General features: G+C 54.6%; 1 protein-coding gene and 1 non-coding gene across 3 annotated transcripts in view; one reads left to right on the forward strand and one right to left on the reverse strand.

Moving 5' to 3' along the window:
• The first annotated feature begins 307 nt into the window (after positions 1-307).
• Positions 308-25071, forward strand: part of CD82 (CD82 molecule) — a 51777-nt gene continuing 27013 nt past the window's right edge. The window contains exon 1 of one of the 2 annotated variants that reach the window (XM_029207461.1): positions 308-484. The gene's annotated coding sequence lies outside the window, so the exon portion shown is untranslated. The remainder of the gene's footprint in view (positions 485-25071) is intronic. The other variant, XM_029207462.1, reaches the window with a different exon arrangement.
• Positions 2723-2836, reverse strand: LOC114887837. The gene has a single exon (XR_003791601.1). It is a non-coding gene; the product is annotated as a small nucleolar RNA SNORA61 (small nucleolar RNA).

Consider the following 25071-nt stretch of genomic DNA (forward strand, 5'->3'; position numbering starts at 1 on the left):
CGGCAGGGCTGAGGCTCATGCCCACCCAGACAAGGCTTTATCCGGGCAGGGCCCGGGGCCTAGAGGGGCGCAGAAGATCCGGCCGAGGAGGCAGGCCCAGGGAGGGCCCCACCCACAGGGTGAAGTTGGGCCGTAGCGGGGCGGGGCGAGGGGCGTAGCTCCATCCCCCGCAGGACCCGGGCCGGGGCTGGCCGGTTAGAGCAGGGAGGCCGTAGCGGACAGAGCCCGATCCGGCTGGAAGCCAGTCAACATTCCTGCAGGGTCTGGGGGCGGGGCTGGCGGGCCCAAGTCAGGAGGCCGAGGGGGTGTGTCTGGGGCGTGGCCTCCGGAGGGCGGGGCCTGGCCGAAGCCTCTGCGTTCCCCGACGACTGCCGGGAGGGCGACGATCGAGCTACTGAACCCAGGGCTGCGCAGTCGGACGCTGACTGGGACGCGAGCGGGTGACGCCAGGCTTGCAGCGCGGAGCAAAAAACAGAGCCAGCAGGTGAGAAGGGGGTGGGGGGAGGCCTGCCGGCAACCACGAGCAAAGTTAGTTTTCGTCTCCACTTCCAGAGGCCGCTCGGGCAGTTTTCTCGCAGCAAGTGACAGGTCGGGCCAAGAAGGCAGCTGGTGGGTGAGAAGGAGCTTAATTAAGTTCCCAAGTCCTGACCCCCAGTTCTCCGGCTCCTCCGTGCTCCAGCTGTGTGACCCCGGGCGCGTCCCCCCACCTTACCCTGGACCTCTCGGGTTCCAGTAAAAGGAGGAGGTTGGACTAGGTGGACTCCGTGTTCTTACTGCCCTTTCTCACTGAAACCCCGGAAGGTGAGGCTGGCAGGTGAGAGCGGACTCAACAGGTATTCGGATTGCGTCGCCCAGACTACAGTTTGTCTCCCTGCAGAGTGACACTGAGCAAAGTGAACTCTCTGCGAGCGTGAAGCGAATTGCTTTAAAGGTCACACTAGTTCCTCGCGTGGGACTTGAACCCACAGGCCTGGGAACCGGGGGCAGAGCCGGGGGGGGGGGTGTGGGGTGGGTGTCCAAGTCAGGGAGGCTTCAGCCTCCCCTTCCCCCCAGCTCTGAGAGCCTAGTAAGACTTGGGGTGGGAAACTCAGCAGGGCATTTGTCCCCCTCCCAGGGCTTTTCCAAGTGAGCTGGCTTGGGAGGCCCCTGGCGGAAACTAGGGGACAAGTTCTTATCCGGGTGAGTGGGGAAGACAAGGGCCGCAAACATTGGGCCCAGAGTCAAGCCCAGAGCCGGGGTTCTTGCTGCATGCCCAGGGTCCCTTCCTTGGGCTGGAGGTTTCTGTCCCTGGTGGCGGTAGGTGCTCTGTGCCAGGGCCATAGTAGTTGGGCAGCCTAGTTCAGTGGTCAAGGACTTGGGACCAAATTTGGATTCCACTCCCCCTTCAAGCTTCAGCTTCCTCGTCTGTTAAATGGGGGTAGAGATGGTACTCAACGGTAGCAGTGAGGACTTAATAGAATAATGTGTATATAGTGCTTAGCAAGGCGCCAGGCACCCAGTGAGGCCTCATTGTATGACAGCTGCTCTGATGTGGATGGGCAGGTGATAGACTGGCTTCCTGCCTGGGAATGAGACTGTTTTTGGAGGGCTGGCTGCAGCTCCTCTTGACCTTGTGAGGGCCAAAACTTGCCACCTGCCACCAGCATCACTTTGTCCATTTTGGGGTTGGGGATTGTGTCATCTGGACCAAAGAGTAGCTGAGTTTTCAGTAATATTGCTTGCAGTTGTTAGGTGACCCGTTAAATAAACCCCCATATGTTTACTTAGCACCTACTATATATTAGATGGAGCTAGGTGATACAGAGGTGAACTAGCCTCTGGGTTCTGCCCTCATTTTGAGTTGCTGACAGTGAAGTCCCCATCCCCACCATGCCTCTGCTGGAGAGGATAACTCACACCCAGAGCTCAAGGCCAGATGAGGTCTCATGGGTTTGTACTGCTCTGGTGGCCAGAATCCAGCTCTTCCATTGCATGCTTGGCTCAGGGTGGAGGTGAGGGCCAGTGTGGGCACCTTTTATCTGTTTGATCAGGGTTGGGCACTGAAGGTGGCTGGCTCCCTGCGTCTCCTGGGGAGATGAGCCCTACACTGTGGAACCAGCTGGAAAACACTGTGGGACAGAGTTTGACTGAGGGCTGTGCTATGTGGAGGAAACAGCGTGTGTATGTATGGGAGGGTGGTGCTCAGGGCAGGTGAGACACGGGAGAAAGGGAGGTGGTGAGACTTGAACAGGACTTTCTGCCTGGGATCCCAAGTCCTGGTTGGGCTTGGATCAACTTGGGGCCCCAGACTCCCCTCTCCAAGCATTTGAGTGGCTTAAGGTTAGAGTTTGGTCTGGTGGGGAGGGAGAGGGGTCAGTAGGTGTTGCCTGTGAGGGGGGCAGGGAGGAGATGTTCATTTCCAACAGTGCTTAGTAAACATCTACTGGAAAGTCCTCCTAGCACCCCTCCACCCCACGTGATGAATGACGGACGATGACACACTGACCCCATCCTTAGTTGCTTACCATCTGGTGAGGAACTTAGACAAGGGGACTCTGATAGGAGATAGATGAAGGGTCAGAGGGATCTTTAGGAAAGCTTCATGGAGGAAGTGGAGTTTTGGGTGGGCCCTAAAGATTGCAAAGGTTTCAGTAGCCACAGCAAATATAGTGTTTTGGGAAGAGGAGGATGCCGAGGGGAAGGCAAGGAGGTCAGTGTGTTCAGGGGATTTTTTTTTTTTCAACCTTGTTTGAAAGTAGCCCACATACTATATAGCAGACACTATGAGCACAGCTTCGGTACTTTTACAACCACCAAGACCAGGGTTCAGATCCGATGGGAAAGGGAACCAGAGGGTTCAGGGGATTTTTAGGAAACTGCTAGATTGATCAGTCTGGCTGAAGAGCTGGGACTGTGCAGGGATGCGAAGGGGGAATGGTCGGTTGGATCAACTTGTAGAGGACCTTGAATGCCAAGGTGAGATGTTTGGATTTGATTTGTAGAAAGTGAGGGCCGCTGAAGGTTTCCGAGCAGGGGAATGACATAGTCAGGGTGGCACTTTTGGAAAGATAGTCTTGCCAGATGTGCTGGGGTGCAGGACCCAGGGGTCAAGGGATAACGAACCGATGGCTGTGATGATGGGGAAGCAGGGGCCTGGGGGACTTTGGGGATGTCTGCAGCTGGGGGATAGGAAAGGCGCTGTTGGAGGGGAGGGGGAGCAAGTGTCCCAGTGGGTGCCCTTTGTTTCTTTCGATCCCCCATGGAGCCTAGACCCTGGTGCATAGCAGGTGCTCAGGAAGGTGGCTGGATTGGGTGGGTAAAGGCACTGGGGAGGGTGACAAGTGCTACAGAGTGATAGAGAGGGAGCCGCCCAAGAAGGCTGTGTGTTTGCCCATGAAGGGGAGGCCTCTGGGCCGAGTGGAGGGAACTTGAGCCAGTCAGCAGGGCCTGGGGGGGCGGGAGAGCAGGGCAGCTGGAAAGAAGTGCCTGCAGCTCTTCCCTCTCAGTCCCAGCCCAGGGAAGGCCAGGGTGAGAGGTTAGCCAGCGGGGGCACAAAGTTCCCACATGCGGCAGGGGGGTGGATTTTGGGTTCCTCCAGGGCCCCTCTGAAGTTCCTGCAATGTGGGGCAGTCCCCTCTCTCTATGGCCTCAGACTTTTGAACCACTTCCTGGAAGCGCCTCACCCCCTTCTCTTACCCTCCAACCCTGGGGATGCAGCCCCTGTTCACCCTGAGGACCAGACAGTCCCTCCTGGCCCAGGGCAGAGCAGCCCCAAGCCCCGAGCATTCCTTTCGATTTGGAACATCTGGGGCCAGCTGACACCCCCTGGTTTTGGCTCAGCTTTGACCCCCCGCTCCAAATCTTTAAACCCACTTCCTCCACCCCACGGGAAACTCAGGGGGCGGTTATGATTTCACGGAAGAATCAAACAGTCAGGAGCTGGCTGTGTGAGAGGCGAGCGGGAGGGAAGAGCCTGGGCCCCTGTGTGCGACAGGCCGGGGCCAGGGTTGGGGGTCCGGTTTAATCTCAGCAGGAACTGCCCTGCCCACCGGCTTCCCCTCCTCTAAGCCTGGATCTGAGGGGCCAGGAGGGAAGCCTGGAGGTAAACATTGGCCAAGCTTCATGCTACACTTGCTTCCCTCTTCCCTTCGGCCCCTGATGCTGCCTGTGAGGAGGCCAGCCACAGGCCCAGGGCCTCTGTGACGGCCCCGCTGGTGTCTGGGGGCTGTCTGGCTCCTGACTCAGCCCTGGGGCTCCCCCTACACCGTGGTTTTCCTGTCAGCAGCTGATTCACTCTGTACTCACACGGAGACGCAGCTGAGGTGAGGGAAGAGGCCTGTCTTCTGGTTCTTAGGGTTAGTGCCAGCTCTTCCGTTTACAGGCTGTGTGACCTTTCATGAGTTCCTTCTCCTCTCTGGGCTTTCCTTCCCTCCTCTGCTAATGGCCTATTCTTTATGTGGCTCTCAGGGGATTCTGTAACCTGGACTCTGTCGTTTGTAAAGTAGGGCACATGTGAGTGCACACACACACACCACACACACACACACACACACACACATACATACAACACAGGGTCTCAATACAGAGTGGAACTGGACAATTCCACCTCCTAACCTTGCCTGCCCCCCACCTGAAGCACCCTTGTCTACCTTCTGCCTGTCCACAGCTTAGGGAGATGGTACAGCATGGTGGTGAAGAGTTGGGGACTTGGAGCAAAATCTTGGCCCTGACCATTCCTAGCTATTTGACCCTTTCTGAGCCTCAGTTTCTGAATCTCTAAATTGGGGATAATAATGGTAACTACTTCATAGGGTGACGTGAGGATAAAACAAAGAAGTGCATGTGTTGGGGCTTCCCTGGTGGCGCAGTGGTTGAGAGTCCGCCTGCCGATGCAGGGGACACGGGTTCGTGCCCCGGTCCGGGAGGATCCCACATGCCGCGGAGCGGCTGGGCCCGTGAGCCATGGCCGCTGAGCCTGCGCGTCCGGAGCCTGTGCTCCGCAAAGGGAGAGGCCACAACAGTGAGAGGCCTGCGTACCGCAAAAAAAAAAAAAAGTGCATGTGAAACGCTTAGCAGTTTTCTACCTACACATGGTGTATCCTCCATGAATGAGAGCTGCTGCTGCCCTTATTTTCTGCACCTGGCCAGTCTTCAAGGCTTATACTAGGCTGCTTCTCAGGCTCCCAGAGACATTCTCCAGAGCGCCAGCCTTCCGTATGGGCCCTCTGTGCCTCTCCAGCGTGTGTGTACGTGCTCCAAGACACCAGTCATTTCCACCTGCGTGGTGCTCTTCCTGGGGGTGGCTGGGTCTCCCCGCCGTGACTCTGAGCTTCCTGAGGGGAAGTAGGTCTGAACGTCAGTGGCAGACTTTCTCCAAAACCCCTCCTTTCCCTTCCCCTCTTTCCTCTGCGCTTGCCTACACTGAGTACTTGCCTCTTTGCTGCTGTTTGGTGGCATATGGAGTATCTCTGTGAACCCTCCCAGCCAGGGACTGCCCCATCCATCTCTGTGTCCCGACTCCTGGTACAAGGCCTGGCCCACAGTGGGCACTTAGGAAATGTTGGTTGAATGAATAAGTGATTCTCCTCAGGGTGGCCCAGTAGGACCCAGTTCAGAGCCAGATCCTCGGTGGCTCCTTTTGGCAAAGGCGGAGCTGGGAAGCAGGGTCTGGATGCCCCTGCCTTGCCCTTCAGGCCTGCCCGTCCCGCTCCTGCAACCGGGGTCCAGGGAGGTGGGAATGGCGTGGCTGGCCTGGGATTTCTTCAGCCCGGGCTCCGGCTTCCCTCATGAGGCCCAGCCTTTCCCCTCCTGAGAGGGGAAGAGCCCAACTTCCTCCAGCCCCAGCCTGTGGGAGCCACTCTGGCCCTTAGTGAAGCCCGACTCAGCCAGAAAAGGCACGTTCAGGTCGGCAGTTATTTGTGGAAGGTGTTCCTGCCCCGTAAGGCGTGGGCGCAGGGCTGGGGGATGGGAGGATGCCCTCCAGGAGGCCCACCCCTGACATTATCCCTGGAGACCACCAGGTGGGCAGCTCTGGGGGGCCCCGCCACTCTCTCCTCTGGCTTCTTTCCTGGAAGTGGGAGCTTCTGCCTTTCTTTGGGCCCCACCCCTGACTTTCCCTTCTGTGTCAAGAGGTGATCTGGGGTGGGAGTTCCTGAAGATTCTGGATCTAGGCTCATAGGACCCATGCAGGAAAGTGGACGAAGTGCCAGAAGCTGGGCATTAGGAAGCCTGGGTTCGGCTCCTGGCTCTGCTGTGACGTTGCAGAGTGAGCTGCTCCAGGGGGGTGACCTCCTAGGACAGTTTGCTTACTCCTCAGGCAGAAATGCTCCAGAAGCCTGCCTGGGGTCCAGCTGGCCCTGGCCCAGGAGAGTGGAGGACGAACCATAGGCGATGTCGTGGACTCTGGAATCAAACTGCCCAGGGATGCTCATTTCTGCCTCTGCTCTTTACCTGCTGGGTGAGACCTTAGGCAAGTGTCTTAACCCCTCTGTACATCAGTTTCAGCATCTAACATGGAGTTGGTTATAACACTTACTTCATAGGGTTGTTTGAAAATGATACGAATCAATGTACGTGAAGCGTTTGTGAGACGTGCCTGGCACATAGTGAGTGCTTTATATGGACCAGATGTTTTGGATAGCGTTGCTATTATTAATAGGAAGCAGGATTTAAGTCTTTGGGGGCAGTCTTTGGTGAATGGCTTGAGTCTGGGAATTTGGAGACCTGGGTTCTGATCCCAGCTCATCCTTTACTTGCCATGTGACCTTGGGCAAGTTGCATCCCTTTTTGGGCTGCAAAACTCTATTATCCTGCATTTGCTGCACTTGGCTATTGTAAGACAGGCACATGTGATATCACAGTGCGGAGCTGCAGGGTTTTATTCAGGGAAAGGACTTCTGGGTGCCCAGCCTGTTCTCCTGCCCTGAGACAGCCACAGTTAGGTGGGCAGGTTCCCACACTGTCACAGAGGTACTGCAGACACAGAACGACAGGGCAGCCCCCCCGCAATGGCACTCAACAAGGCTAAAAAGTAGGTGAAACATTTAAATATACACATAATGGGATTATCTAGATCACATTACAGACTTTTTTTTTTTACTTTTCCCCATTTTCTGAATCTTCTGCAGTAAGCCCATATTATTTTTATGCTCAAGAAAGAAAGAAAGAACACACTTACACAATAAAGCTATCAAAAAACGTACTATATATATTTAAACAAAAATGCATTATATGAACGTGGGATCATATTGAAGTTCTTGTTGTTGTTAATAAATCATATTTATTTCAAAAGGGGGTCGGGTGTTGCTTTGAAGTGAATGTCAATTTGTCAAGCCTCAGAAGACTGAGTGTCTTTGGAGGGAGACAAGAGTCAGATTCTGAATGGGATCATAATCCAGCTTCCATTGTGGTGGACACACCCCAAGTGCCGCCTGGTGTTTAGAAAGCTTTTCAACAATCCTTGACGCCGACGGGCTTACTTTCTTCACGTGTAAAATGGGGATAATAATAAGACATAATTCAGAGCGGTGCCGTGAAGGTTAAAGGACTTGTTTAAGTTGCGAGGGAAGCCCTCTTCTTCTGAATTTGGAACCAAGTGAAAAGAACAGTTGACAAAGATGGAGCTCCAAAGGAAGCCCCGAGAACGTGGCTTTAGATCCAGTCCCCAGAGGGCTGGCTAACCGTCTGCCCTGGAACTGGCAGAGTTACGGTCCGGTCACAGGCAACTCTGAACAGGGGCCAGCCTCCCTGCAGGGCCTGGTATTACGCAGAGGAGCAGCCCGGAATGAACACTGCCTGCGGGCAGCCGCCGAGCGTGCCCAGTACGTCTCCCAGATGAACCAATCAGATAACCCACTGCTGGGGTCCTGGCCTGAAGTGAAGAAGTGGGTGGAGCGAGGCCAGAGGTGTTCTCCCTGTAGAGGTCCCTCCTCAGGGAAACAAGTGGAGAGAGAAATATGTGTTCCTCCTCATAAGTACAGGGCGCTTCCGGTGATGCCTGGTAGGCCAACACTCAATGTTAATTTGACGTTGCTAACAACAATGATAGCAATGAGGAATTCTACTACTGAAGTTGGAAAATTACTCTCCCACCCACTGTCTTAGGATATGGAACATTAGAATGTTGTAGCAACGGGACATGATGAGACGTCCTCATTAATAAAGGAAATAGAAACTCGGTGGGGCTGGGGTATGACTGATTTGTCTGAGATCCCACCGCAAATGAGTGGGTGGCTAGCTAGGCCCTGGGTCACTGACGGTCACGTAGGCAAGTCCCCTCCCTGACCCTTTGGCCTCTCTGAACTCACAGCAGAGGAGTAACTGCGGCAGGAGGCTGTGTCATTCAGGGGCTCTCAAATGCCCCTCTGATCCCCTCTCTCACCAGTTTCGGTGAGGATTCAATGAGATAATGGCTGTGGGTAAAATGCTTAGCGGTGGGCCCAGCACGTAAAACTCCTTCCACGCGAGCCAGAGGTTGACGGGGTGATAGTGATGAATGAAGCTGCGCCTTCCGCCCCTGTGAGGAAATGACAGAGTCCTCCTCCCCAAAGACCGAGGTCCCCGGTCTGGAGTGAAGGAGCTTTCCAGGGCTGTTTGGAGATCTGGGGGTCAGGAGGGCCTTAGGCCCCTATGGGCCTGGTCCTCTATAAGACAGTCTGAGCCCAGCCTCAACCTGGGTGCTTTTGGCTTAGCATGAGGGCAAAGGTGGAGGCTCGTGACTAGATTCACAAGATCGTAGTCTTGTGAGCAGCATTATAGTTCATTGAGTCAACCTACCTACTCAGTCCGATCCCATGGACAACATTCAGCCTTTGCTCGCACACCTCAAGGCTTGGAGAGCTCACTACCTTTCATGTCTGGACATATCTGACTCTTAAAAAATATGGTGTAGAATTTGAACAAACCCACTCTCCCTTGACTTGTTGGTCCTGATCATGCTTTGGGGATCACTTGGGGACCATGTGGAGTATGAAGGCTCTCTGGGTGTGGGGGAGGGTAACCAGACCTCCCTCGTAGCGCCCCGCCCCACCCTCAGGCCAGAAAGAGACATTTCTGTCAACGTTTTGTTGTTGTTTATTTTGCTAATTTTTATTGGAGCATAGTTGATTTACAATGTTGTGTTAGTGAATCAGTTATACATATACCCACTCTTTTTTAGATTCTTTCCCCATTTTGGTCATTACAGAGTGTTGAGCACTGTTCCCTGTGCAATACAGTAGGTTCCTGTGAGTTATCTATTTTATACATTGTAGTGTGTGTATGTCAATCCCAATCCATTTCTGTCAACTTTTTTAAAAAGCCTTCGTCTCTACCTGAACCAATGGACCCTTTAAAAAAAGGCCCATTGAAGACATAGTTTTGTGGGAAAAGTTGGAGGGTGAAGAACAGATGCAAAGGAGGAAATAACCGCTCAGAGATGTCCTGTGAACAGTTTGGTGTTCACACACACACACACACTCACACACACACACACACACACACACGATTGGGATCATACCCTATGAACCACTTCCTGTGCTGCCGTTTTTAGGTTAACATTGTAGCGGGAGAATTTTTCCACGTTATTCAATATTCTTCCACAGCGTGTTTCCCGGCTCCCTAGTATCATACCACGTGGATCTGCCGTGACCCAGTTAAGCATTCCCCTGCTGTTGCACACTTAGGCTGTTTAGAATTTTTCATTAGTACCCACATTGCTATAGTGACCAGCTGGTCCATACGTCTGTTTTGTTCTCAACTTTAATGATCTTCACAGACTGCATTCTTCGAAGTGGCTGTCTCGTCAGATGGTTTTTAAACTCAAGGTCCAAGGACCAGATTCCTGGGGGAAAGCCCTTTCCCTGATACGCACCAGCGCGTACCCGCACATGTGGCTCCAGCTCTCCTGGGGCGAGAGGCACTGTCTGTCCCTCTGTGCTGATGAGCAAGCTCACGGAGGGAAGGGGCCAGGCTCGTGGGGCGTGTGTGGGTGCACAGGAGTCAGACAGAAAGAGAAGACAGATATGGAGGAGCTTTTCCTCCTCCACTGTAGTCTGACTTTGGACCCTCCTCCTCTCCGGGAGCCTGCGGTGTCATTAACTAATTATGGGATCTTTACTCTTTAATGACCTCTCTCCATAGTGACTCCTTCCTCCCCAACAGCCTTCTGGGAGCCAGGGAAAGTGAGATGAGTCGGTAGGAGGAGGTTTCTCTGGAGTAGGGCTGGGGGGGTCATGGGCTGGCGCAGTGGTTCTCAAACCCTGATATACCTCAGAGTCTCCTGGAGGGTTTGTTAAAGCACAGATCATACCCCCAGAGTTTCTGGTTCCATTGGTCTGGGGCGCAGCCTAGGAATGTGTGTTGCAAACATGTTCCCAGGAGATGCTGCTGCTCTGGGTGTGGGACCACACTTTGAGAACCAATGGAGTAGTGGATTGGGGCAGGGGAGGCTGTGTAGTGAATTTCAGCTCCTGGGGCTGCTGCCCGTAGGAACCTTGCCTTGTTTAATAAAGGCTTGTGTGAGATCTGAACTCACCTTCCCCCTACCCCCACTTCATCACCCCTTCTCCAGTATGCACTCTCCAGTAGCCATGTGCAAGAGGATAAGATGATTACCCCCATCCCCATTTTACAGAAAGGAAAACTGAGGCTCTGACAGGCGATCTGATAGATCCAGGGATGCTCTGAAAGCCGGCAGGAGCGCTAATACAGGACCCCTGGCCTTGTCACCTCTCCCTGCTCCTCCTGAATCTCATTCCCCCCCCCCCCCCCCCCCCCCACAACCAACACACGCACACACTCTCTGGGCTTACCTCATGCAGGTGTGATGCAGGAGCAGAGGTGCCTTCCCTGAACCCTGTGCCTGCCCTGGGGGACTCCAAGTGAAGGGGCTGGGAAGGAAGGTTCCCCATCATCTCTGAGCCAGGGTCTTGCTCTACTTTTTACCCCCACTAACCATTCAGCAACGTGATCTTCTTCTGAGATCCAGTGTTCTCCAGCCAGTTCATGTTCCCAGTTATTGTTCTGGGTCACTTTTCCGGGAGGCTAGAAACTTTCTCTGGTTGAGCCTGGGCACTGTGTGGCGGGCACAGCAGAGGGAGGGGAGAGAACCCTCACCTGTTGAGCATCTGATGTGTGCCAGGCCCGGCCCTGGGCACTTTGCAGCCGTGATGTCAGGTCATCCTCCCAGCAGCACCCTCCCCCCAGCAGAGGTTATCATCAGCCCCCATTTACAGATGAGGGAACTGAGGCTCCCAGGGCTGAAATGACTTGCCCAACGTCACAGCTGAAGGAGGCAGAGCTGGGCTTTCAGTTCCAAACTCCAAGGCTGGGCCCCCTGGTCTCGAGTGGCAGCGGATCCTGGACAGAAGGAGCTGGGATGTGGGGGACTCAGCCTGTGCTCCAACACCATCCATGCAAAGAGGGTCAGCCTGAGGGGCAGGGCTCCCCTGGGACTCAGGGTCTTGCAGTGGGAGGACCCTGGCCCAGCCACCAGGAGACCCGTCCAAATCATGCTTCATTCACCTCAGAATGATACCTTATGCTTTATAGCTTTTAGCAGTGGACATTTTCTCACGTACTTACTCCCGCAAGCCTCCCAGCACCTTATGAAATAGGCAGGGAGGGTATTATTACTGAGCCCATTTTACAGATCACGACAGAGGCTGTGAGTGAGATACCCAGGATCCTACAGCTAAGGAGGGGATAGAGCCAGGACTTGAACCTGTGTTGTCTTTGCTCCCCGTCCTGAGGCTGGTCCCTCACCCCAAGCTGCATCCTTCGTAAAGAGGGAGAACTCTGAGCTCCTCTATTCTCAGGATCCCAGGGCTCTTAGTTGGGGTGGTGGCTCTTGGGTGCCAGGGGCCCAGGACCCCGGGAAACGCTGGCCAGAGATCCTCACTCTGGGCCAGAAACCGTGCGGAAGGAAGATAGGGTGGTCCAGGCTGCCCCTGTTACCGGTTCCTGCCCAGACCCGGACATTTGAGGTCCCTGGTGGGAAGGGGGGTCTGGCCATGGTCCCCCTCCCACCTCAGCTCCTGGTTGCTCTGAGGACTGTGCCTGCCCTCCAGATACACGATACAGAATTTTCCAGCCTCTCAGGCCTCAGTGCCCCTGCCCTGTGGTTCAGCCTGAATGCCCTCAGCTCATCCCTTATCTCCTGATCTGCGTCTTCCTTGTCCCTCCAGACCCAGTTCTAGCCGCCTTCTTCCCTGTGGCCAAGCCAACTCAACTGTCTTGGGTTCTGTCCAATGAGTAAACTGGCTAACAGGGTTAGATAACTCACCAGGGTGGCCATGAGAGCAGGGACTGTGGTTCCATTGGGCCCAAGCCCTGGGGGGTCTGCCAGGCTGGCAGGGCTCAGGGCGCTGGGTCTGCATGGGCTGGGGACAGCTGAGTCCCTCAGGGTCAGCCTCAGACCTGTGACTCATACTTTGGCCCCCCTCCCCCCCCGCCCCACCCGAGCAAGCCACTTCTCTAACCACTGGCTTCTTTATAAAAATAAGAAAGCTATCTTCCTCACCAACCACTGTGAGGCTGGCGTGAGATGCAATATGCAAAACACCTGCCGCTGATGTCTCTTGGGTTCCAGGTGCTCGGGAAGTGCAGATCCCTCCCCTAGCCTGCAATCAGCTTGGGTTTCATTCCTCCTCCACCCACCCGATCCCCTGGGATGGGTGTCTGGTTGGGCATTGGTGTCAGGCCTGAACTCTATCTTCTCTAGCTGGGAGATATTCTAGGCAGATAACAGGGGAAGGATTGGGCAGAGGGACAGAATTAGCTCCAAACAGGCTCTGCCAGCCTCACGTTGTGAGCCTGGGCACAGTACCTCCTGAGCCTCAGTTTCCAGGTCTGTGGAGGGGGCATACGCCTGTGACCTGTGTTCTCAGGGTCACACAGGGCTTCCTGGGAGAGCTGGAGGAGTGGGGGTGGGAATCCAGGTGACCTGAAGTGCTGCGTGCTCCCTCGCAGGAGCCTGGAGTCCGGCCAGTCCCAGTTCATTTCCATGTCCGCTTTCCTGCTGCGACACAGACAGCCCCCTTTCCCTCTGGCCACCTGGAGGCTCACCAGGCTGCTGTGCTCTTGGCTCTGGGCCTGGCGTACGGGGTCACCATCCGTCTGGACTTGTTTCTTCCTGTGCAGCTCAGGGAGCCCGCCCAGGCCTGAAGCCCTGCCTGACTCAAGGTCCCTGCGCTGAGAACTCTCAGAACCCCACCCCTGGCCCCTGGGGCTCACTGGGGGCACAGACCCCTTCCAGTAGGACCAAGCCCCTTTCCTTTCCGTTTCTGTCTGTCTGCACACACCCCTCCTACCTCTCTATGGCCTGGAACCTTCTCACGGTGATAATAATCACCATGCTTCCCTTTGTTGTGCTAGAGCATTCTGATTCCTCAAGCCTGTCTCCTCCCTGTAAGGTAGGAGTGAATTGCTGTCATCCCAGAGAGGGGAAAGGACTTTTCAAAGCCCGCAGTGGGGACTCACGACCTCTCTGCCCAGCCCCGTACCCCAGCCCTCAGTGGGTGCTCATATTCTTGGCTGAATTTTGCTGTAGGCACGCCCCTGGAGTTGGGAGTGGGAAGTGGGTTGAGAGAAGGCGAGGGTGGCGGAGTCCTAGGTCTCCAGGATTGCAGGGGCAGTATCCCTGCTTCTGGGGCTGGCGTAGGGACTGTCCCCATTGCTGAGGGGGGGAAGCTGAGGTTTCAGGGAGAGGAATGAGATAGTGAGGACCTGGCTGGGCTTTGCTCTTTCCTCCCCAGGGCTTGATTGGGGGGATTCCATGGGGCTGTGTGGGACCTGGGTACTCATTGTGCCTTAGGCGCTGCGGGCTGAGGTCAAGTCCCTCACCCTGCCTCAGCTCCCGTAGGGCCTGGGAGTGGCTCCAGCACCTTTCTGGTGATAAAGACCCAGCCTGCTGACAAGTCTCCGGAGGGGTGCGTGCGTGCGTGCGTGCGTGCGTGCGTGCGTGCGTGTGTGTGTGTGTGTGTGACGGGGTGGGTGTGTTTGTCCAAGCACCGCTTGGCGCTCCCAGAATCTGGGGGAGGCCAAGGCTAAGAAGAATGGTCTGGGGAAGGGATGGGCCATTGTTGAAGACTGGGGGCGGGAAGGTGGTGAACACCCCGGGTGGGCTGCAGGGCAGAGCTGGGCTGGCTCCCAGGGTGGGTTCCTGCCTGGGCCAGCAAGGCCTGCACACCAGGTGAGTTTTTGCTTCAGGCCCCCCCTGGGGGCTTCCCGTGGAGATCAGAGAGGCCCTGAGGTCTGTGGGCTGGAGCCCTGGCTGCACGGGAGGCTCCCTTCACCTGGGATCTGTCTGTCCTTCTCTGCCTGCCATTCTCTGTCTCTCTTCCCTCATCTCTACCTCTGCCTCTCTCACTCTCCCCTGCCTCTCTTTTTACCTGCCCCACAGCCAATGCCCCCTTCAGTCTCCCATGCCTCTGAAGCCAGAGCATCTCTGGAGGGTGTAGCAGGTGTTGAGGCCCAAGGCCACCCTGGCTGAGCCCAGTCTAGGGGAGCTGGAACTGTCCCAGCCCTGCTCCTTAGCAATCCCTGAGGACCCAAGAGGCCCAGGGAGCCCTGGACAGGGATCCCTGACAGGCTGTGCTGGCCTCCTCTGTGACCCGCTTTCCTGCCCCAACTACCAGGTGTCCGGGTGGGTTAAATGGCCGCCGCCCTGCCTGGGAACTTGGGGCTTGGGCTCTGCCTGCCATGTGGGAGGTGCAGCCCTTCCTCCCAGCCCCGGAGGGCCTGGACCCCTGCAGCTGACTGTGGAACTGGGGCCCCCGGGCCACCCCTTCCTGGAGCCAGGTGCCCGCCACGGGGAGGACTGGCTGTGCTGGAGTCCGGGCCCTGTGTCTGGAGTGAGTGCCCTGGGTGCTCTGAGGCCCTCAGGATATGAGAGGGAGAGGCCTGAGAGCTGGTCTCAGAAACAGGGAGGGACGGACAGAGGGGAAGGCTGGAGGAAGCCACCAACGGAGAGAGGGACAGGTACAGAGGGGAAGAGACTGGTGAGGCGGAGGGACTGAAGGACAGAGTGGGGAGGGCCCAGAGGCCCTGCAGTGCCCCCTCCTCCCCTGGCCGAGTGGCCTCTAGCTGGGTCTCAGGTGGAAGACCCCCTCTACCCCCTACGCTGCACCTCCAAATTCTTGGAGTTACAGACCTGCCCTTGCCCTCCTCACTCTCCATCTTTTCTGTGTTTTCCCCCCAGGACCCATGAGAGAAAACATACCTGTGTATACCTGTGTGTGCAGCACTTTGCCTTTACTGTGTCTCACTCACCTCCCTCTCTGTCTGTCTCTCTCTCATCAAATGTCCCCAAAGCCAAAATAGCTCTTAAGCCTAGAAAGGTGCTGAGAAGCACAGCTTGGGAAGTAGGAAGTATTAGCCCATTTTATAGATGAGGGAACTGAGGCTCAGAAAAGTTAAGTGACAGTGATGGGTAGACAGAGCCAGGGTTTGAACCCACATTCGTCCGATGCCCACCCTAACTACTCATGCCAAGATGATTGGGGCTGCCAGATGGTGCTCCATGAGCGTCTGTGCAGGAGGATGCTCTGGGAAGGCTGCTCAGAGGAGGTGGCATCTCAGGGGCCCCATCTCTTCCTTCCTGAACCCAGGGTCTGGAGGGTGTGTGCTGTGACTGCTGCCATGTAAGGTCCCTGATTAGAGCCCCCCTCCTTCTCCCTAATCACCCTGCCACCCTGCGGAGGGCCCACACCCAGCTCCCAGCCTCCCCACACCCAGCTCCCAGCCTCCATCTCCGCTGCCCTGACCCAGAGGGTAACCCTTTGTTAGCCACCTGTGCCCAGCTGGCCAGGCCCTGGGATGGGTGGGTGAGCTGATCCCTGATGCCTAGTGCCTTCCCAGAGCGTCTTCAGTTGGCTGGGTCTGGAGGCTGTGTTGTGAAGCCCAGTTAATGTAGGTTGGGCCTTGGTGAGGTTATTTTAATTACGTATCATTTATAACTTCATTTCTGCAGGCAGCGCAGCATGACAGTAATGCTCAGGGGCTCTGGGTCAGGTTTTGGGGTTCAACTCCCAGCCCTATGGTCTGTGTAACCATGGGCAAGTCCCTTCACCCTGAGTCTCAGTTTCTTCAACTGTGAAATGGGGTTAAAAGCAGTGCTTACCTCATAGCGTAATTGCAAGGATAAAGTAAGCCATGTGAAGCGCTTAGCACAATTTCTCAAATAGTAACTGCAAAAACATTAGCTTTTGTTGTTATCGAATACTGAGGGCTGTGTTCTAAAGAGCCCATCCTGTCCCACAGAGGAAGAGCTGGAGGCTGGGTAGAATCACCGTACTGCTTTATGATGATGCTGGTGTGTAATTGCTTAGTTTCCTGTCTCTGCCTTCTCCAGACTGAGCACTCCCTGAGGGCAGGGATGGGTTTCATCCATCCACTTCCTGTGTCCAGCTCCGGCCCAGCCAGAGTTGGGGGAGGGTCAAAGAACTGCATTGATTCAGGATGGAAACTGAGCAGAGATGGCCTCTTGGGAGCCCTCTGGGAGGGCAGCCCCTCAGGCCTTCTGACCCATGAGCGGTTCTGGGGGGAGGCTTGCTGCCCCCTTGAGGTCGCCTCTGAGGGTTAGGCCTGGGTTCACTCACATCCTGGTGGTTCAGCCTGGCCCTCTGCACCCACCACTGCCATAGCTGGCTGGTGTAGGGTAAGAGTTCCACAGCCCCTGTGTGCTTGTTACACCTGCAGACACCTGGCCCCACTCCTGGGTCCTCTGATTCCACGGGCTTTGATGCTGGGTGACCCCATGTGAGAAGGCTTGGCAGTAAGGAGCAGTATCACAAAGCAGGTAGGACATTGGACTCCAGAGTCAGAGGGTCTGGAGGACAAAGTTCAGCTCGGCCACTGTCCTCCATGTGACTGGAGCAAGTGCCACCACCTTCCTGAGCCCCAGACACCCTGCTTGTAAAACAGAGATGATGAAGCCATGCTCTCCACATGGCAGGGGGAGGTGGGGTTAAATAAGATAAGATCTGTGAAGCACCGCTCACATGGGGATGCTTTCATTAACATTCATTTCATCAGTCCTCCCTCTGCCTGACATCTATTTCAAGTTCTTGGGTGACGATAACTTTCCAGGGTCAGTTTGTAGGAATCTTTGTGTGTCCCACATCTCAAGGGAGAGTCTCTATGCATACCCTCCTCCTGCCATGTAAGGAAGGGACTCTTTGCCTAACATGACCTCTTCTCAGAGACTCCTGCCTCTGTCATGCTTACTTTCTAGGCTTTGGCAAGCTGATTCCACCATCTTCCTGGACAAGCCTTGATATCCCTATTTTACAGATAAAGACACTGAGGCTCAGTGGGGTAGGCAGCTTGCCAAAGATTACACAGCTCTGCGAAATGGGATTAGAATTTAGGTCTCTCTCAATTCAAAGTCCATACTATGAACTGGTTCATTATTCTCCATCCCACCATGGGGCTGGGGAGGGGTCCTCAGAAGGTAGTTGACCCCTGAGAGCCCACCTGGGAATCTGGGTCTTCTTGTTAGGGCCCCTAGACTGTGGGGCTCCTGGGCAGCCTCTCATATAGTCCTAAATATCTCTCTAACTTAGGGCTTCCCAACTGATGTACCCGAATGGCTGGTTATCTCCTCAGCCCTGGGAACAGAGCTCTGGGTGGGTCACCTCAGACCAGGCCCAGTGTTGTCTGTCCACATCAGGGTGCTGAACAAATATGTGTACTTCTCTACATGTATCATGTTGTGAAACACATTGGGAAGTACTGACGGCTCTAACCAGTCCCCTCCCTGCCCTGTACAAATACACTCCCCAGAAGGGTGGGGATTCGTGGTCCTCTCTGGGCCTCAGTCTCTTCATCTTACAACTGGAGACTGAAGTAGGTGATGTCCAAGGCTTTTCTAGCACTGTGAATCTGAGTGTACAAGCCTTAGAACCCGGGGTTGAGAGGGAGCAGGGTTTGCATGGGGCCCAAGCAGCCTGCAAAAAATAGGAAGGGGAGCCACGGAGAGGGAGAGGTCAGAGACTATGGCTCAACCTCAACTTGAACCTTTGGCTGCGCTGGGCCAGGTGGGGAAGCTGCAAGTTTCAAAGTGTCTGCTCTCCCCAAAACTGCACCCTCTGTCAGAGTGGCCCCTTCTTCATGCTGAAAGCCCTCTGGTCTCATTGCTTGGGTTTCAGAGAAAAGCAAGGAAGGACCACATCTGTTGGCCTCATCAGCCAGTGAAGGAACAGTGTGGCCAGGATTGGTGGGGCTGATCTTTTCCTTCCTGACGGAAGCCAAGAGTCAGGCCTCAGAACTGGGGTAAGATGAGGTGTCAGGCAAGCAGACTGAGGTGTGGCAGGGTGGAGCAGGCGGGCTCCACCATTGACCTAATTCACTTTGGCAGCAGGTGAAGAGAAAGGAGCTCTTGTCTCAGGTCAGACCTGAAGTTCAATCAGGGCTTAGCCACTTACTTGTGTGACCTTAGGCAAGTCACTGAACCTGAGTCTCAGTTTCTTCATCTTCTAAATAGGGGTAGTAATATCTCAGGGGGTTGTTACAGAGATTAAACGAGAGACAGTGGGAATGGCATTATACAAATGAAAAAGTGCTGTCACTCTACTGCCATAGTCTGGCCAGGGTGGCTGGTGGCCTGCATTCCTCTGCTACCCCTGGCCTCCTTCCCCCAAATGTCAGGGGTCAGTCCCAGCTTCAGGCTGTTAAGGTCCTCAGGAGAACAGGAGCCTGTCACACCGGCTCCTGGGATCATTGCTCCTTGGGTTCAGCCTCTATAAGACAAACAGGAGGCCTTGGGCTCTAAAATCCTGGGATTCCTGGGGAGGTCTGATCTGGATGTGTTTCTTCCACCCCATGGTGTTGGTGGTGGTGGGGTTTGCTCACTTGCGTTGTGAGCAGCTGACAGTGCCCCCAGAGCTCTTTATTTGCCCCATCTCAGTCCCCCAACAACCCTACGAGACAGGGGGTCCTGCTAGTATCCCCATGTTAGAGATGAGACGTTGGCCTCAGAGAGAGGTTCAGTAACTCCCTTGCTTAAGGTCACACAGGAGGAAGCAGAGCTGGGATTCAAACCTAAGTCTTGAAGGAAATGTGAGATCCTAATCATGCTTTATGGCCTCCTGATTTTCTGGTTGCCAGGGTAAGAGCTTTTTTTTTTTTTTTTTTTTAATTTATGTTTGGCTGCGTTGGGTCTTTCATTGCTGCACGCGCGGGCTTTCTCTAGTTGCGGCGAGCAGGGGCTACTCTTTGTTGTGGTGCGTGGGCTTCTCATTGCGGTAGCTTCTCTTGTTGCGGAGCACGGGCTCTAGGTGCACAGGCTTCAGTAGTTGTGGCACACAGGCTCAGTAGTTGTAGCTTGTGGACTCTAGAGAGCAGGCTTAGTAGTTGTGGCGTACGGGCTTAGTTGCTCCACGGCATGTGGGACCTTCCCGGACCAGGGCTCGAACCCGTGGCCCCTGCATTGGCAGGCAGATTCTTAACCACTGTGCCACCAGGGAGGTCCCGGGTAACAGCTTTTTATTTTTATTTTTCTGTTTTAACAACAAGGGGAAAAGGTAAGACCCAAGATGGAAAAATAAGGTAGTAGGAAGGTCAAAAAGCCAGCCCCTGGAGTCAGCGTGGGTTTCAGGAAACACATCACTTGTCACACATGAAAACAAACACAGCCACCTGTGACCAGTCTCTTTTCACGGGCAGTCGGGACAAAGTCCAGAGAACTGCAGAGCTGGGTGGCCAAGAACCAGCTTGCAGGTAGAGTGTCTGCTGACAGGCAGGTTTCCAGAGTAGAACAGCCAGGCCAGGCTTTCTCACTCCACTTTCTCTCCAAGCTGACTGAGCTCCCACGGGATCAGTTGTCTGACTCACCAAACTGGCTGGACGCCCTGAGGCACAGCCCGGAGGCTTAGGGACAGAGGCCCCCCCCCACCCTGTGGAGGGCAGAGGCCTCCTTCCTCAGGTGGCCCAGCCCTGCCCTGTTTCACCCCACCCCCCTTGCCTGAGAGCAGCAGTAGTTACTCTCTGGCACAGAAGCCTCCAGGCTGGGCGTGTATCTGGAGGCTGGATCTAGGCCCCCAGAGGGCTTCAGACTGTTGATCATGAAATCAACAACTTCCAGATAATCATCGTCATCATCGTAATTGGCGGCTTTTACTTGACACTTACTAGGTGCCAGGCATTTTATGGACACTAACTCATGTAAGCCTCACCGTACGTAGCCCATTATTAAGTCCATTTTACAAGTGGGAAAGTTGAGGCAGAGGGGTGAAGTGATTGCCCAAAGCCACACAGCTGGTAAGATGTGGCAGAGTTGGCATCTTCAGGCAGAGAGAGTGGGAGGGAGGAGGGGGCCAGGGTGCCAGCATGGATCGAGCCCTACTAGGTGCTAGCCTGGTTACAGTTCACCTTCACACCTGTGAGGGGTGGGTGGGCTTAGTCTCCCCATTCACTGATAAGGAGGCAGCTCTGTAGGTTACGTGGCCCGTATGTAGCAGATCCAGGGGTGGGAACCAAGGGCTGCTGTGTGACTCTGAGTCCAGTTCTCCTTCAATCTCTATGCGGAAGGCCCGGTGAGCTGGGGCAGGACAGCAGATGGAAAGAGAAAAGCCTGGACCAGGAATCTGCAGGTCCTCCACTGTGTGTGCAGCCCTGATTTTGCTCTGTGACCTGTGGTCTCCTGCTTTCTCTGGCCCCTCTGAGAAAGGCAATGATCTCAAAAGTCTTCTGCACAGTGGATATCGCTCTCTGGTGAATGATGCGGGGAATGTGCCTTCAGGAAGTGGAGGATGGAGCAGAGGTCCAGGAAGCTTCATGTGAGATTCTCCCCGGCCAGGACCTGCTGCACCCGGGACCCCAGGCCTTCCTGCATCCCACTCAGAGCAGAGGGACCAGGCCATGCTGGGTCTCAATACATGAGAATCCCCTGGGAAGCTTAAAAAAAAAAAACCCAATGCCCAGGCTGCACCCCAGGCCAATTAAAGCAGGATCTCAGGGGCTTGGGGGAGGGGATTGGCGGGGCAGGCACCAGCACGTTTTAGAGCTCTCCGGATAATTCTAATGTATGGCCAAGACTGGGGGCCACTGCTCTCAAGCAACTGGGAGACGGGGAAAGTAAGTCCTGGCTTTCCAGGGTTAGTGGGCCCCTGAAACCGGATGAAAGCGTGTGCCTGCCTGTCTTCATGCATCTTTATAGAGAGAGGGTTCACGGCTTCTATCAGGCTTTTCTGACCCAAAGGAGATTAAAATCCAGTCCTGGGAGGAAGCAACCCCCTCCCCACAAGCCAATGATGTCATTTTTAAGGCCCAGAAACCTCCAGTTGCAGGATCAAAGTTGGTTTTTCTTATCTCCTCTAAGAAACCTTTCCTGACCTGCCCAGACTCCCCTTTCTGTTCCTTCTTCCTGCAAATACACATCCAGGGGTTACTACGTGCTAGGCACTGTCCTAGGCTCTGGGGTACGGGGCAAGTGAGACAGACACAGCCCCTCCCCTGAAGAAACCATATTCTAATGGGGGCTCCGGATACCCCAGTGGACCAGTAGGATGACTGCAATGAGCAGGGTCATGTGACAGGCTCAGGTGTCAAAGCTGCTGTTCCTTAGAGTTCTCAGGGAAGCCCCCATACCCAAGAGTCTGATGACTTGCATAGGGCAAGGACAGGCGGCTGTGCATGGGCATATTTTGGTTCTAACGCGCAGCTAGAGTTGAGGCCTGCTGTATAGATCAGGTGTTCGGGTAGGGCCTCTGGGAGGAGTAGCTCAGTCTACTTATAGGAAGGGAAGGAGCCAGCCAGGGGCTTTGGGGGAAGATGCTCCTGGCAGAGGAGCCGTGAGGGCAAAGACGCTTAGGTGGGCAGGGGCCTGGTGTACAGAACAATAAGAAAGAGCGGCCTTAGGGATGAAGGTGGGATGGGGAGGACGGAGGTGCTGAGGACCAAGGAGAGGCAGGGCCAACCAGGCAGGGCCCCGCTGGCCACATAAGAGTCTGGATTTTATAGCAAAGTGTCAGCTACATCACCATTGGAGGGCTGCAGGCAAGGGAGTGACAAGATCTAGTTAGCATTTTTCCAAGAGCCCTCCCTGCAGTGTGCCTAACAGCTTGACAAGGGCAGGAGTGGAGCCTGTGACCAGTCAGGGAGCTGCACTGGTCCAGGGGGGAGGTGAGGCATGGGGCCGGAAGAGGTGGTGGATTGGAGGAGACGCATGTGGGCTGTGGGATGAGGGGAATGGGGAAGAGACCCGAGCATGGCTCTCAGGTGCTGGGTCTGAGCCAGCTAGTGGGTCAAAGGGCCGTGCATCTCCTCGCCTCCTTTGAATCCTGCAGCACATAGAGTCCAGGAGCCCTGGCCCCCAAGGGACCCTCAAGGGCCTAATATGTATTCCACGTGATGTTAGGCTGTTGAGTGAAAGATGGTTTTAAGTCAGCAGTGTTTACTGCCAGGTGTCTTGGAGACACTAAGTGTCTAATGTACAGTGACTCGGGGAGAATTGGCGCTCCACAAACTTGGTGACAGCAAAGACTCTTGTTCTTAAGGGCGTGTCTTCTAGGACTTGTGTTTGGAAGAACTACTGTGGAAAATGCTGCTGCCCTGGTCCCAGCCTGTTGTTTGACCGTTGAGGAGGCAGGTCCGGGGCGGGGGGCGGGGAGGTCCGGGGACAGTCACCTGTGCTGGGCCTCAAACAGCACGTCCCATCAGAGCAGGCGCCGAGCACGAACCTCTGGACTTGAGGGGCTGCACCACCGCACCACTTGGTTTCCCCAAGGCTATTCAGGGACACCCAGGTTCTGGGGTAAGGCTGGAGGGCTCCTCCCCCAACCTCAAGTGAAGGATAAACCAACCTCCTACTCTGCAGGGGTGGACTCACAGAGCCCCAACACAGACAAGAGGTTCCCTTAAAGAAGGGGATCTTCCCCAGGGGCTCCGGGGAAGGCGAGGGAGCCTTGCTTGTGGGTCCTGGCATGCAGAGGTGGCTCAGGGTGCTCACCCTGCACATCTCCCACCCCACCCCTTGGGGGAAGACAGAAGAAGGCTGAAAAGAGAGTCTCAGCTGATTTAGGGGCAGTGGAGCTCAGACTCCCTTTGTGTGACTGAGTACTTGAAAGTCCTGGTGTTCCCCTCCCCTTCACCTCTCCATCTATCCACCCAACCATCCCTCCACTCATCCCTCCTTCCATCCACCCATCCCTCCATCCCCCATCTATCCCTTGATCCATGTACTCATCCCTCCTTCTCTCCCTCCATCCCTTCCTCCATCCATGCATCTAGTCTTTCATTCAGCAAATTTGTTGGGAGCCTACTTTGACCTCGTAAATAATACATAGTCTCTCCCCTCAAGCTATCACAGTCCATGGGGGAGATGGGCAAGTAAGTAGAAAATTACTGTACAGCATCATGGGTTATAATAGTAACCTCCACTTATTGAAAACCTACTCCATGCCAGGCATTTTACCCACATTATCTAATTTAATCTCTGGGCAAATCTGCCAAAAAGGTTTTATTTTCCTCTTCTCACAGATGAGTTAGTTGGGATTCAGAGAGGTTAAGTCACTTGTCCAAGGTCACACAGCTAGAAGGTGATAGAATATCATTCAAACCCAGGCAGTTTGATGCCAGAGCCCATCGCAGGAACTGCTCTAGTATCCAGTGCTATTGGAAGGAAGCAGAGGGGGAGGGCTCCTAACCAGCATATGTGTTGGTGGGGAGCGTGTGGCCCTGATGGTGGTGACAAGGGTGGCTGGAGTAGGAGGTGTCCTGGAGGAGGTGGATGTCTGAGGTCTGTATTAAAGGATGAGCAGGAGTTAGTAAAATATTGGTAGCATAATAATTCCATTGTATAAACTGATTTGGCATAAAATTATATATTTGGTCAATTTAAATTGGAGTTGCTTAGAAATGGTCAGTTTACCTGCTATAGAGTATAACATAAAATCAGCACCTCCTTCCTACTGCTCACAGAGCTGTCAGTGCCTGTTCCAGAATTTTCCAAATAAGAGGTACTTGCATCTCATTCCCTTGTTTTGTGACTTTCCAGACATCCTCACAGGAAAGCATGGGCAGACTTTCTAGGGTTTCTGTAAAGCACAATATTGGGAGACTCTCTCTTTGTTTAGTTTCATGAGCAAGTGAAACGCTCACCCTTCACTCCTTCCACAAGTGCCCATAAAGACACTTACCCAGCTCCAGCTCATCCAGCCCCGACTGTGCGAGGCGCTGATCTCACTTTTCTTTATAACAGGGGGTTCAGTTGGGAAACGAGGCCCTGTGAGTCCTTTCTCTGTGGCTGTGCATTGGCAGAGCTAGGATTCGAACCCTTGTCTATTCGATTCCTGCCGCCCAGCTCGTTCTCCCCCAAGATCCCGAGCTAATGGCAGTCCTAATCCTTGCCACCTTTCACAGACACTTGTGTGTGTGCCATCTGATCCCCTGCCCCAGGGGCCTGCAAACTTCTTCCATAAGGGGGCAGGCAGTAAATGTTTTAGGCTTTGCGGGGCAGTGGCCTCTTGTCATAACCAGCCCACTCTGCTGTTGCCTGTGACAGCAGCCGTGGACAATACAGCTGGGTGCCAATACAACTGAACTTATTTATTTTAATTTTCCGTGTTACAAAATAGTCTTTTTATTTTTTCCCAGCTATTTAAAAATGAAAAATCTGTTCTTAGCTTGCAAGACGCACAGAATAGAGGCGGTGGGTTGGATTTGATCCACAGGCCCCACCTGGCTAATCCCTGCCCTATACCAACCCTTATTCTTATTGTTGTGGATGAGAAAACTGAGGTTCAGGCCTCTCAGGGTGGGCGGGCAGAGCTAGAGCGTAACCCCAAGCCCTCTGAATCCGACTTTGGGGTCTCCTCGGGGCTTGGTGGTGGTTATGGGCTCCCTGAGGTTGATGCCAGACCCCATCATGGGGCAACCTGGATACGTCCCCAGACTGAGCTGACTCCTAGCCCTTCGTGGAACCGCCCAGCTTCTGCCCAGTATGGAGAACGTGTTCAACTCCTGCTCCCTGTTTCTGTGAGCGGGGAATGTCAACACTTGCGGGGCAGAAACACTTTGTATCCTGGATCTTGGCCAACAGGCCCTGGAGCCACCCACCCCGGGCTCTGATTCTCAGCCCCTTCTCTTCCCTCAGGCGATTCCCAGGTAGTCTCT

This window comes from Monodon monoceros, unplaced genomic scaffold, assembly GCF_005190385.1.
Source record: "Monodon monoceros isolate NGI ecotype Baffin Bay Population unplaced genomic scaffold, NGI_Narwhal_1 Super_Scaffold_7, whole genome shotgun sequence".
Taxonomy (NCBI): Eukaryota; Metazoa; Chordata; class Mammalia; order Artiodactyla; family Monodontidae; genus Monodon; species Monodon monoceros.